The 14,080-nt window shown below is 40.1% G+C and overlaps 1 protein-coding gene across 3 annotated transcripts in view; it reads right to left on the bottom strand.

Moving 5' to 3' along the window:
• LOC309857731 (uncharacterized protein) overlaps positions 1-14,080 on the bottom strand; it is an 83,150-nt gene that overhangs the window by 55,829 nt on the left and 13,241 nt on the right. For 2 of the 3 annotated variants that reach the window (XR_014307877.1, XR_014307878.1), the window contains exon 4: positions 4,519-4,569. The gene's annotated coding sequence lies outside the window, so the exon portion shown is untranslated. Of the gene's footprint in view, positions 1-3,616; positions 3,665-4,518; positions 4,570-14,080 lie in introns of those variants that run through there. The other variant, XR_014307879.1, reaches the window with a different exon arrangement.

Raw genomic sequence — 14,080 nt, 5'->3', positions numbered from 1 at the left:
CCAACCTGTTTAGATAAGGCATAGCCATGTATAGGCGTTGGAGAAGATCATCAAGAGGACATAACTGCTAGCTGACCTGCAAGCTGGACCCGGACAATTGAAGCCTCCTCACCCCTCCCCCTGTCTGTACATGGTACACTCCTCCCCCCACCCCCCGACCGTTCCCACAGGGGGAGCCACTTTCAAGGATGCAACCTTGAGAAAGCAATGTATTATTGCGACCAGCCGAATGGTTTCCAGGACTGAACTCAGTTAAGGCCTCTAAAAAAACTTATAAGACTGGCAGGCTGGTGTGGAGATTTACTAGTCTTGTAGCCACTAAAGACCAGGCTCATCTGTAAGTTCTCTTGCTTCCTAAGCCTCCCAATCTGGAGTCACCTGCCTCTTTCTTCGGTTTCTTCTTGCCTCCATGTACAGGAGCCAGTTTCAGATTTCACCCAGGAAGCTCCCAAGGTTTCAAACCAACAGCCAGAGGCGCAAAAAGAGACAAGACTAGAAGAGCTGGCTGGGATCTGATTATATCATTGCAAGTTAAGAACTCTGGGGTTTAAGCAATTAAGCGAAAGATTTAGAAGAGATGGAACTGTCAAAATTCAGCAAATGATGAGATTAATGGCAGGAGTGATGATAGAATTGTTAAAAGTTTACAGCTTTAAGCTTAAATGATTAGGATCACAGTAATGTCCAGATAGGAAATGGAGAAGAGCTTATTCTATGTGAGGAAGGGTAACTAAGTCACTTCTCAACATGATGGGCTTGACTTGTATATTTAAGTAGAATATGAGAATGTTGTAAATGTAGACTTGAACTGAGGATACCAGTTAATGCTAAAGGTAAAGCTTTGGGTGTTATTAACAGGGAGGTGATCGTGAACACCGCGACCATGAAATGAACTTGTCAAGGGGAAGGTCAAGGGTGAAGGAAGAAGTAGGCTTAGAAGGGAATGTGAAAGAGGGGAGACCTACAGGGAAGAAAGGACCTGTGAAGAAATCAAGGATCATTCAGACAGAAGGAAAAACCGAAGTGTGTTGTCAAGGCCAGAAGAGGCAGAAGAGGTTTCAAGGTTAAAAAAAAAAAAAAAAAAGCAACAGTGTCAGATGTTTTATAGGGGTCACAAGGGAGGAAAATGGAGAAAGGGATTTTGGCCTTGGGTATTATCTGAGAATCATTTCAATAAAATGGTGTGGGGGAGAGAGGTTGCTAGCAGAGGTGAAATTTCAGGCAGCAAGTGTGAAAAAATCTTTCACAATGTTGGTAATTAAAAGACAAGAGTGGGCGTGAGAGGCCAGCAGAGTCAAGGAGAAAGAGGAAGGTTGTGAAAAGGCCAGGTGGTACCCGAGCCTGGTTATGGGTGGGGGGAGACCTAAGGGAGCAGAACACAGACGTGAACCGTCCTAACCAAAAACTAGAGGACTACATGGCCCAATTCCTTTGTGGTTCTTTCATTTCAGAGGTGCTTGAGAGCCTCGATTAAATACAGTTATTGAATCTGATAAGGGGAAATTATTCTCACAGAGTATGTGAGCTTTCATTTTGTGAACCAAGTACTTTTGGCATTCTGTGTGCGTGTTCCTACGGCATCTTTGCTGCGCAGACCCTCACTTCGAAGCAAGATTCAGTGATTAAAGAAGAAAGCCAAGCTGGCTTTCCTGTGGTGGTTTCCCTTGCACTCCCACGCTTCTTACTTCCTGAGAGCAAATGTCTCCATCAGCAAAAATACAGCTCTTCTTTTCACCTCTCCTCTCCCAGGCAGAGGTTACACTTAGGAAAACACAGAGTAGATATTCATGGTTTCTGGCCCTCGAGTAGCTCCTGGTGTTAGCGATAGCCTCGCTAGCTCCATCACACCCAGTCTTTTTTTTTTTTTTTTTTAAGATTTTATTTATTTATTTGACAGAGAGAAATCACAAGTAGATGGAGAGGCAGGCAGAGAGAGAGAGAGGGAAGCAGGCCCCCCGCTTGAGCAGAGAGCCCGATGCGGGACTCGATCCCAGGACCCTGAGACCATGACCCGAGCCGAAGGCAGCGGCTTAACCCACTGAGCCACCCAGGCGCCCCCACACCCAGTCTTGATAGGCTCAGAATTGAGGAAGAATCTCCAGCTCTGAAATTCTCAACCCCAGCAGCCAACTTCTATTCTAGGCCAAATGGCAATGACAATCACCTCTCAAATCTGGTAACATGTGCAAGAACCAGGCAGAAAGGGTGGAAACATGAACAACCAGTGGGGCAAGTCCACCTTGAGCAGAAAGTAGTTAAGAAACCCTTGACCCAACACTCTACCACCAGCACTGCTGGGTCTGTGTCTTTTCCCTTGCCCTGCCCTCCCTTCCTTGAAGAGAGCACTGACAGCGGGAAGGTCACAGTGACCCCGGGCAACTTGAGAAAACAGAAGCTGAAGCTGGTGTGGGAGGGAAGTATTGAGTTCGTTTCAGCCATGGGCTTGACCTACAAGATCTACCTGCTCAGAGACCCTCAGTGCAAATTTTCCCGAGGTCATCCAGTCTCCTGATGGAGAATCAGACCAGCTTTATCCCTCCCAAGCTAAGAAGCATTTGTCGAGTTACCTAAGTTTTGATTTTCTCACCTATCACTATACTCACAGGGTTGCTCGGAAGCCCAATTAAGATGTTTATAGTTGCTAACCACTGAAAAGATCAGAATCCCTACTCCCCGACAAGTTACTCAAAATAAACATGACTCTGCTCTCTAAAGTAATGGCAAAGGAAGGTAACAAAGTTCTGACTTTTCCTGTGATGACTGCAACAGGCTTTTCTATTTCTTAGCAACATCATGTTCTTTCCCAAAAGGCGATGTGGTATGCTCCTACTTTGCTGATGCCCAAAGAACATGATCTACTTACAAAGAAAGCCGTGCTCTCACTATGCCTCCTAAATCTTCCCACTAGCAGTGCTGAATATATCAACACAGAAAAACTTTCTAGAAGTAGTTTTTGTAAGAGACCAAGTCCTCAAGCATTTATTCCATAAATATTCAAAACGGTATATGCTTGCTTCTCTTTACAAACAAGAACCCTGCTTGAATGTGCAAACCTGTTTGTATTTAGAAGTTTATATGTGCAATAACTATGATTAAAATATCAAGAAGGTGCCCATTCATAAGGGAATGTTTAAACTGTTTGTGGTATATCAACACAATGAAATACTATGCAGCAGTTTAAAAGAAACAAAATGAAACACTCTCTAGGTACTGACACAGACATTTTCTGGAAAATATTATTAGATAAAAGAACAATAATGGAACTATGTATATAATATGCTATCTTTCAGGTAAAATGTAGGCAAAAACAATGAATGTTCTTATAATTCCATAAAGAAACACTGGAAACATATACAAAGAAACCAATCAAGTTTCCAAGATAATGAAGAATTGGGGAGGGGCAGTGAACAGGACCAGAGCAAGACTTGACCGAACATACTTATTAATATTATTTTTATTCTTGAACTATATAAATATGCTTACTTACTCAAAAGAAGAAAGTTTTAGTTTAGAAAAAAAGCCTTCCAAACAGATATAAATGCCAAGAGAACAGATTTTTAGAAATCTCTCCTTTAGCTAAAAAGGCCTGTGGGAAATGGCCATACACAAGCAAATTTCAGTACTGGTGAGCTCGCCTTTAGGATTCTGCAACTGTCGTCTTCAGCTAGAGGACAGGAACAAAACCTTCAGATGAGGACTTTGCTTCTATTGACCACAGTAAGCAAGTAAGCAAAAAGCCTTACTAAAGCAAGCAGTTTCCCATAGTGAAACCACAAATATCCTCTTCTAACAATACTCAGATTTTCTCTGCCATTTTCTGAGTCATTGCCTACCTTTATTTTAATTCATACCACAATATTTAATTTACTCTGCCTAATCAAACTCTGTATATCCTACTGAGCCATCTAATTTTCACAATGAAAAATCTAGACACCTAGGCTAGATTTCTGTCAAACTGACATCTGCCTTGTTCATTGTCATGCTGCTCCCACATGTAAACAACCCAGCTGTAGTACTAGGATGCAGAAAACATGCTATCCTAACCAACTTCGGTGTCCATAACAACGAGCTGAAATAGCATGGAGAGTATATCATTTTGGGGGTAGTTTCTAATTCGTCAGCTAAATTTCCAAGTAAAATGTGGAAAGGTCAAAACAATACAACTTTCCACAATTCCCTACCTTCTTGTTCTCTGCATTTACTATCCTGGTTTACATTCTTTGCATGCACAAAATTCTACCATTAAAACAGGTTAAAGAAATGGCTCAGCCAAGTCAAAAAACATGTTCTCTATTTCAGAGTTCTACTGACAATAAAGGATAACACTTCCTGCTACCTCTCCTCCTAAACTCTCAGCGAGTGATGTCCTAACTCTGAGTCCTCTGAGTTCAATTATTAAGAAAGGATTCAGAAAAAACGGTTTACTTTTTCCACACAGTGCATCCTCTCCAGGATTCTCTTTAAAGATACTGACAACCATGTGAGAACATATACAACAGCCCTTGAAAGTTCACCTACCTTAATAAAACCCAGTTTTCTTCCTGCCTTTAACAACGTGTTTTATGAAACCTAGGAATAGAAGAGAAAGTTACTGTGAAATACAGAACCAAGAAATAGGAAACAGATTACACTGAACGTCTGCATATAGAAAATTACATATGGCTAGTTAGATAAACAAGAATATAAGCAACAGGGGTGCCTGGGTGGCTCAGTGGGTTAAAGCCTCTGCCTTCAGGTCGGGTCATGATCCCAGGGTCCTGGGACCGAGCCCCGCATCCGGATCTCTGCTCAGCAGGGAGTCTGCTTCCCCTTTCTCTCTGCCTGCCTCTCTGCCTACTTGTGATCTCTCTCTGTGTGTCAAAGAAATAAATAAAATCTTTTTAAATTTTTTTTAAAAAAGAATATAAGCAACATTGGTGTTCATCGTATTCATAGTTATCAAAACCTTACTCCTTAAAATGTGTGCAAGGATTATGTCGAGCACAGAAGAGAGCGTGTTGTGTAATTTTATTTGTACTGCAGCCTGAGAATAGAAAGAACTCATCTACATCCACAGAAATCAGAACAGTGGTAGACTGTGCAAGGTGGAAATTGACTGGAAGGGGCACAACAAAATTTCTGGGGTGATAGAAATGTTCTTTATCTTGATTGGGGTACTTTGTCAAAATGCATCTAATGGCATACATAAGATCTGTATAGGAAAAAAAAAAAAAGATGTGCACTCTATTTGGTAAATTTTATCTCACCTTTTAAAAAGTTTTTATGTGGGGGCCCCTGGATGGCTGAGTGTGTTAAGCATCTGCCTTCGGCTCGGGTCATGATCCGAGGGTCCTGGGATGGAGCCTTGTGTCAGGCTCTCTGCTCAGCAAGGAGTCTGCTTCTCCTTCTCCCTCTGCCCTTCCCCCTTGCTCAGGGTCTCTCTCTTCTCACAACAAATAAAGGGGGGGAAATGGGTGGGTTTTTTGTTTTGTTGTTGTTGTTGTTGTTTTTGGACAAAGAAAGGGAAACCACAGGCAAGGGGAGCAGTGGGCAGAGGGAGAAGCAGACTCTTCAATCCCAGATCCCAGGACTCTGGGATCATGACCTAAGCCAAAGGCAGCTGCTTAACCGACTGAGCCACCCAGGCGCCCCACAAAAAATATTATTTGTGGGGCGCCTGGGTGGCTTAGTGCGTTAAGCGTCTGCCTTCGGCTCAGGTCGTGATCTCAGGGTCCTGGGATCGAGCCCCGAGTTGGGCTCTCTGCTCAGCGGGGAGCCTGCTTCCCCCTCTCTCTGCCTGCCTCTCTGCCTACTTGCGATCTCTCTCTGTCAAAATAAATAAGTAAAGTCTTAAAAAATATATACATATTTTTAAAAAGCATTAAGATATCCTCATATGAAGAGAAATCTTAAATTCAGAGTATTATGTAAGAATGGATTGTAAGAGACTTCACTCCACAGTGCTTCCTGTCCAGGTCTAGTGGGGCCTACTTCTCCACAAATAATCCGCATGCTTCCATCAAGCCTCAATTCAAATCAAGATGAGAGGCTGAAAATTACTTATTCTCTTAAGTGCCTTGAGCATACCCTGCACAATGGTCATTCACAAAGATTCACAATATTTGTGGGTAAAGAAAGGTAAGCTTTAGTTCAGTCTGAGGTAGATTAGTATGATTACATTGTAACTGATGAGGTAGGTAATGTAACAACACACATCAAATAAATGGACTACTTCAAAGATAAAGGCATTATGTATTCCAGAATATTAAACGACTTAGTATTTTGCTACGGAGAGTCTTATACCATATTCTTACCAAATCTTGTTCAATATAACGTTAAACCTCAGAAAAGAGTATAAGAAAGCTAGAATGTTTATCTTCTGTCTCTAGACCGTCCAAAAAGAGAATTCATTTGTTTTTCCCCCGGGGAAACTATTTGAAGCTGCAATATGTGTAGAACCAAAAGTGATAGTCAACGCAACCAGTAATATTAAACCACTTCCCCATAAAATTTATCATCCATCTTCCCATCCCTTGAGGGTTAAATAGAGGTCAGCACAAATGAAAAGAAAGGGCCCAGGTGCATTTTGAGGTGCACTTAGCGAAATTAAGTGCTAGACTTATCTACTTAAGTACTCTGAAGTTATAGTGGAAAGGACACTGCATTCTTCTCTTATTTATTAAAAAAAAATAATAATCCTTGGGGCCCCTGGCTGGCTCCATTGTTGGAGAATGTGACCTTTGATCTCACAGTAGTTAAGTTTTAGCCCCATGTTGGGTGTAGAGATTACTCAAAAGTAAAATCTTAAATATATATATATATATTTTTTTAAAGATCCTAAAAATTAAACATTTAAAACATTAAATATTTATCATAAAGGGCGCCTGGGTGGTTCGGTCATTAAGTGTCTGTCTTCAGCTCAGATCATGATCCCAAGGTCCTGGGATCGAGCTTCCTGCTCAGTGGGCAGCCTGCTTCCCCTCTTCCACTCCCCCTGCTTGCGTTCACTCTCTCGCTGTCTCTCTCTCTGTCAAATAATAAATAAAATCTTAAAATCAAATGAACATTAAAAAAATTTTTTCGTAAGGTACTAAGGCCTATTTTTTTTATGCATTTAACCAAACTCAGATGTACAACGGATCAACATGCAGTATTTACACACACACAACTGCACACATCCACACACATGAAGAATTAGTTTAAAGAGCTCAGGGACATGAATCAGATTGATACAATAAAGTAACAGAAAAGAGGCCTTGATTTTGTCAACATGGATATCTGTCTCAGAATATAAACTCTAGGAGAACAAACTATTTCCCAACCCCTTTTGTCCAGCATCACCGCAAGGACTGTGCACCCCCAAGCAGCCTGTCCAAGGTGGAGGACAAGCAGAAGGAGCCAAAGAAACTCTCATTCTGCAAAACAGATATTTGGACGGAAGTGATAGGGTCACTGGCTCACGACTCCATTTTTCCTGGGTAACATCAGAATGATTCCTGAATTATTTCTCGGTGCTCCTCCATCCTGAAAGAGGGGACGTGAAAGTGCATGTGGAAAAAAGGGGTACAGGCAAGGCTCCCACAGACACACAAAACCACCAACACTCTTTCTGTTTTTATAAACTGTCATACAGATTAAAATAGTCTCCAGTCTTGGTCTTGTGCTGCTTTTATTACATAATAAATATTATTTATTATAATAAATACATAATAAATACTATCTTGGGAAAATGATGTAATTTATTATGTGTGAAGAAGTGCCTTAAATCTTTTTTGCCTCATTTACAGTATTGCAGACATTGGTAAAGCAGTAGCATGATATGTTCAAAAGATTATAAACTTTGGAGAAAACAAATCTGAGTTTGAATTGCCTCCCTGCCCAACCATGAGCTGTATAAAAAAATGACTTAAAATCTTTGAGCTGATTTTCTCATTTGTAAATGGAAATAATAATATATATATTTAGAGATGTCAGGATTTGAAAATTCCTTACACATATAACTGTATATTCATATGCACATATATTTATAGTTTTTATATATAGTTATATGTGTATATATTGTATATGTGTATATATGTGTATGTGCATATATGCTACGCATGTGTATTTGATTATATATATATATATATATATACACAGATCAATCAGGTGCTCAGTACTTACTGGATTCTTTTAATGCACTATGAATTATACATATTCACAGCACCTTTGTAAAAAATAAATATATTTCCAAACGAGCTGAAAGTTTCTGGAAAGCAAGTGGACATAGTAAATGAATGTTTTCCTTATCTGGAACCAGCCGCTAGGAGTAACAAACTAGATATTAAAGCATCCTGACTGGGGCGCCTGGGTGGCTCAGTGGGTTAAAGCCTCTGCCTTCGGCTCGGGTAATGATCCCAGGGTCCTGGGATCCAGTCCTGCATCGGGCTCTCTGCTCGGCGGGAACCCTGCTTCCCCCTCTCTCTGCCTACTTGTGATCTCTGTCTGTCAAATAAATAAAATCTTTTTTAAAAATAAATAAATAAATAAATAAATAAAAATAAAGCATCCTGACTGTAAATTAATTATGTCTTTTTAAAATTAAGATCACTCAACAATAAGTCAAAGTCCACGGTATTCAATGAATATTCCATGTACCTAACCACTCGCAAACATTTGGCTTGTACAACCTTTGCAAAAATCAACCCAAAAGGATTTCGGACTCCATCAGGTTCACCTCCCCACACATTCATCAGGCAGGTTGGTCGCTGACGGCAGCTGCCCACAGGAAGGGTTCATCTTCCTTTGGCTGACTCCTGGGAAATGATCAGAAAAATTGGAGAGGGTATCGATACTATTTTGAAATTTAGAGTTCCACCCTGACCATCACTGGGTCTGATACTTCTTTCTTTCCCTGACAGCAGCCACAGGATGATCTAACTGGTACATGCCCCACATGGCAACTTAGCCAAAATGGGGTTTTATCTGTTTTGTTCATGGTGACATCCTAAGCTGCTACACAGGTACCTGACATAGAATCAACTGTCGACAAATATTTATTGAATTAGGAAATGAATGATAATAGTAACACAAAGTATTCTGTAACTTTTTAGTTCCTTAAATTAGTTTAAGATACTTAATATGCTTAAGATACTTAATATGATTAATATACTTAACATTTAAATGGAGTTTGTTCATTTTGACTCCCACTACCATGCCTTGTAAGAATGATTCTTGATTCCCTCTACTGATGGACAGTTAGTTTGCATGGACCAGCATGGAAGGATCTTAAGAACATAATTTTTGGGGGAAAAGCATATTTCTGAATATACAAATATGTAATCAAAGATTTTCATAATGAATAGAATAAATACATACTAACTTCTGGATAGTGATTTCTTCTGGAAAGAAAGACGAAAAGGGATTAGTGGATGGAGGTACAGCTAATTTACAATTTTGTATTTTTTTTAATATTTCTTTATTAATTGAGAGAGAGAGTGTGTGTGTGTGTGAGAGAGAGAGAGAGAACAGGGGGAGAGGGAATGGAAGAGGAAGAAGATGACTCCCTGCTGAGCAGGGAGCCCAGTATGGGACTTGATCCCGGGACCCTAGATCATGACCTGAGGTGAAATCAAGAGTCAGATGCTTAGCCAACTTAGCCACCCAGGTGCCCCTGTATTTCTATTCTTTAAAAGAGAGAGAGAGAGAGAGAAGAGAAATTAAGCAAAGATTTTTCAAATGTGGATGGTGGTTACAAGGATTTTTGTTATTTTGTTTGCATTTTTCTGTACATTTGAAATATCTTATACTCAAAACTAAAAAGTAAATTTTAAGTAGGTGTTAGGGACACCAGGATGGCTCAGCAGGTAGAGCAGGGGACTTTTGATACCAGGTTCATGAGTTCCAGTCCCAAGTTGGGCATAGAACTTACTTTTAAAAAATAAAATAAAATAAAATAAAATAAACAAATAATAAAAAGATGATATTTTCTGGCTCTAACCAACTCCTTAAAACATAGGAACTTAAGCTCAACCAAAGAAGAGTATACTAACATAATTTATACTCAAAATGAATGATTTCTGATAGAATAGTTTTTATTTTTATTTGCATGGAAATAAAATATAATTAAGTTAAAATTTTGGGGAGAAATGCCATCGCATTTTCTCATTATATTTATAGTCTCGTATTCTTTTTTTAAAGATTTTATTTACTTATTTGAGAGAGAGAACACAAGCGGGGCGGGGGTCGGCAGCAAGGGGCAGAGGAAGAGGGAGAAGCAGGCTTCCCCACTGAACAGGGAGACTGACTTGGGCTCCATCCCAGGACACTGAGATCATGATCTGAGCTGAAGGGTGACACTTAACCAACTGAGCCACCCAGGAACCCCTATAGTCTTGTATTTTTATAAATACATTATCTTAGTATAATTTCTTATAATTTGAGTGGCTAGTAATGTCCCATTCCTAGTTAGTTTATGCAGGATTTCCAAATAAACTTAATTACACATAAGTATTTAAGGGCTATATATTTTTGTGAGATCTGATTTCTCCTCTCATTATGAATAATTCCATAGAAACATGTTTCTCTTTACTAACACTTTACTCATGACCTGAATCATTTCGGTATGAGGAATTGTATTTCACTTACAAAACCAGTCTCCTGTTTTGTTTTTTGTTTTTTTTTTTTTAGATTTTATTTTCAAGTAACCTCCATATCCAATGTGGGACTTGAACTTACAGCCCCAAGATCAAGATTTACATGCTCTACTGACTGGGAGACACAGGCACTGCCCAGTTTTCTGTATGTTGTACCTTGTTTTATACAAGCCCCTCTGGAGACATGACTTGTCTGAAAGAATTCTAGCTAATTTAGTAATATAAGTCTGCTATACCAACAAGAACTTACATTTATAATCAGAAAGAAGTCAGAGCTCTTTAAGTTGACTTAAAAAAAATTAATCAAAGCAAGTTAGAATCTTCAATAGTCTTAAAAGACCAGGTACAGTCTAGATAGCTTATAATTTTGTACTCTTACTCCAAAGAAATGTGAAGATTAAATAAGAATAAGAGGAAGAAACAACGATACATCATCATGTGTTCATTTGCATTTTCCCCCACAGATCAGCATCCTGCAATGGTGAACAACAAGGATTTTTGAATAGTGGGCTGGTGCGTTTCTTATTCTTCCATTTCAAAATACATATATTCAGGAAATAGGGCCACGGGAATGAAGAGTTTGATGTAACTTCTACAGATCCTCAGGTAATTGTAGGTCAATTCATTTAGACTTTGACCATGTATTTTTTCTTTATGGAGGAAGTGGTGACTGAGCAAGGAAGGATGGTCTTTCGGTCATTTATAGCCAAAGGACATGACTGAGAGATGGCTGCGTTGCTCTCTGTGTTTTTCCCTTCACTAAGCAAATAGTTATTAAATACAGAGTGCAGAACCCTGGTATTTTAGGTGCTTTGGAAAATAAAATAGTCTTTCTAAAATATAAACCCTGTTGTCAAAGTATTTTGAAACTAGAATGTCCTAAAGGGTTAGAAATCTCATCACGTGCTGTGGCAAAGAACCAAGCCAACCAGTCCCTAATGGACAGGAATCCAACCGGAGATTTTGGCTGGTGCACCGCTGTCCTCTGCCAGCTGAACCAAGTGGTTTGTGTGGTGGCAGGAGTGGTAACACGTGGGTTGTAATATAAGCAAGATAATCAAAGTGGATCTCTAGATGAAGATAAAATATATTGTACCACTAAGTGAAGCAAGCAAGGAAACACAAAAACTACAAACACAAAAACTACAAACCCCAAGCTGTATAGCATACAAAATACTACAAGCTCTTTTCTTTTGCATAAGAAAATAAGTTTTTCCAGAAACAAAGGCCTCTGATTTAGGAAAACGTACCTGCCGTATATTGTTATTGTTTCTTACGTTAGGTTTTGTATTTATGTACCGTTTCTAATGAGTTAGTTCCAGGTTTTTGGTTTGTTTTTTTGTTTTTTTGTTTTTTGTTTTTTTTTTTTTGGCTTTTGTTTTTTTCTCAATTCAGCAGGCCAGAATGGAATTGTAACTTGTGATGGTGAGGGGTACCTGGGTGTCTCAGTGGGTTAAAGCCTCTGCCTTCTGCTCAGGTCATGATCCCAGGGTCCTTAGATAGAGCCCCACATCGGGCTCTCTGCTCAGCAGGGAGCCTGTTTCCCTTCCTCTCCCTCTGCCTGTCTCTCTGCCTACTTGTGATCTTTGTCAAATAAATAAATAAAATCTTTAAAAAAATTTATAAATTGTGATGGTGATGATTTAGGGGTCTGCGAAACACTGCATTCCCGGGATGACGTGTTTTTCTGCTGTGTTTACTTTATGTAGAAAAAAACTAATGGTGCCAAGTGGAGGCAGAGAAGTTATTCTAACCCTGCTTTGTGAATCCCTTTGGGCACACCTCATGTACATTCGTTCCTCTAGTTCAGTTCAGGCTGGGTGAACAGCAGGAGCCTCCTTTTCTTCTTCAGAAATGTCAAAAGGGGGAGGGGCAGGCTGGATATTGTGACACTGTTTTACAATGATGTAATATTGAGTCCCTAGGCTTCACGTTTCTGGAAGCTCCATAACAATGTGGAATGTTATGCTGTGTTTGCCTCTGCCTGTATCTCGAAAGTCTGCGTGTGTGTGCACACACATTGTGTGGTGACACAGATCACTGTTTGGATAGGTCTTGAAGTTAAAACCCTCACTTTACATTCTCAATATCACTAACCTTGCAGCTACTTCTCTTCCTTGTGGAAGGAAATTGTATTTTATGCAAATACACCCTCAAGACCATGTACGAGACTGCCGTTACAGCTTCTGACCAAAATGACAAGACTCAACAGTAAGTTGAAATACAGGATTTGTGCACTAAAAAAATGCAGCAGGCAAGAGCCTGGTGTGACTCGCCTCAAGGTAGCCGAAACTGGACAGTATTTTTTTCTTTTTTCCTTAGTGTAGGAAGCCAATTGGAGGTGTCTATTCGTAGTGGGGAATTACAGCATTGATCCCGGGACAGAGTAATGAATAACATAACTGATTAGGGCACAAAATGTCTTTTAGTAAAACTCACTAAGCCCTTCACTAAAACCTCCCTTTCCTCCAAATCTGTAATAGGCAACGCTTCATGGGGGAGCTTGGGCAAAACATTTGTCCTAAACACTTGTCACCGGTCAGGCACAAAGCCCTTGGGGGCAGTGATGTCATGGTGTTGAAGCCACCCAGCACTTTCTCTTGGAGATCTGTCCTGATGCCTTAGGAAATACTGTGCTTTAGGCCATTCTTACCCAACTTCTGGGTGGTGGTGGGGGGGAACCGTATACATGTGTATCCATTTCCCTCTAATGCTGCAAGAAGCAAATTCATGCCACCATAATAATAAAACTATTATTGCTGTTATAATCACCGCTGACACTATAGAAGTGCTTATTTTATGCCAGACGCTAAGTGCTTTACATGCGTTAACTCACTGAAGCCTCAGTGAGGACTGTGAGATAGGCCCAATCGGTGAACATCTTCTGCAGGTACGAAACAAGGAAGTACAGGGAGGCTAGGTAAATCGCAACGAAGTGCCCCAGCTGGTAAACCCGAAAGCCAGAATGTGACTGAGATGGTCTGAGTCTGTCACCCTCAAGCTGTAAAAGCTGAGAATCCTTTCTGGGGTGGCTGCCCCTCCCCTTATCGAAGTATAATGAGGTTCATTCTAAAGGTAAGCATTTTAGCTATTACAGTAGATCAGGGTGGAGTTTTATAAGCCCGAAGAATTATAAGCAGCTCTCCATGGTTCCCTCATGAGTCAGACAGGGACCTGTGCTGCCATGAACTAGCTAATTTCAAGAGCTCTTTCTGAAGTTCGTTTGAAAATTGAATCAAGGACATTTGAAATAAATGTTACAAACTTTGCAAGTAGTTTAATCCCAGAACCCATATAATTGTAATAAAAGAGAAACAGGAAAATATCCAAGATGCTTTACAGGATTTGAAGGGGAAATCCGTATGGCAAATGTACTGATTCCAGGCAAGTGTTTAGGCAAAGCCTGTGTCAGTTTCGGTCTTTGTGACAAGGCATGGACAACTAGTAAAAGTAGTTAAAGTGTCAAA

The sequence above is a fragment of the Mustela nivalis genome, assembly GCF_964662115.1.
Source record: "Mustela nivalis genome assembly, contig: HAP1_SCAFFOLD_1155, whole genome shotgun sequence".
In the NCBI taxonomy this organism is placed as follows: Eukaryota; Metazoa; Chordata; class Mammalia; order Carnivora; family Mustelidae; genus Mustela; species Mustela nivalis.
The sequence above is the reverse complement of the archived record's forward strand: the minus strand, read 5'-3'. Positions and strand labels throughout refer to the sequence as shown.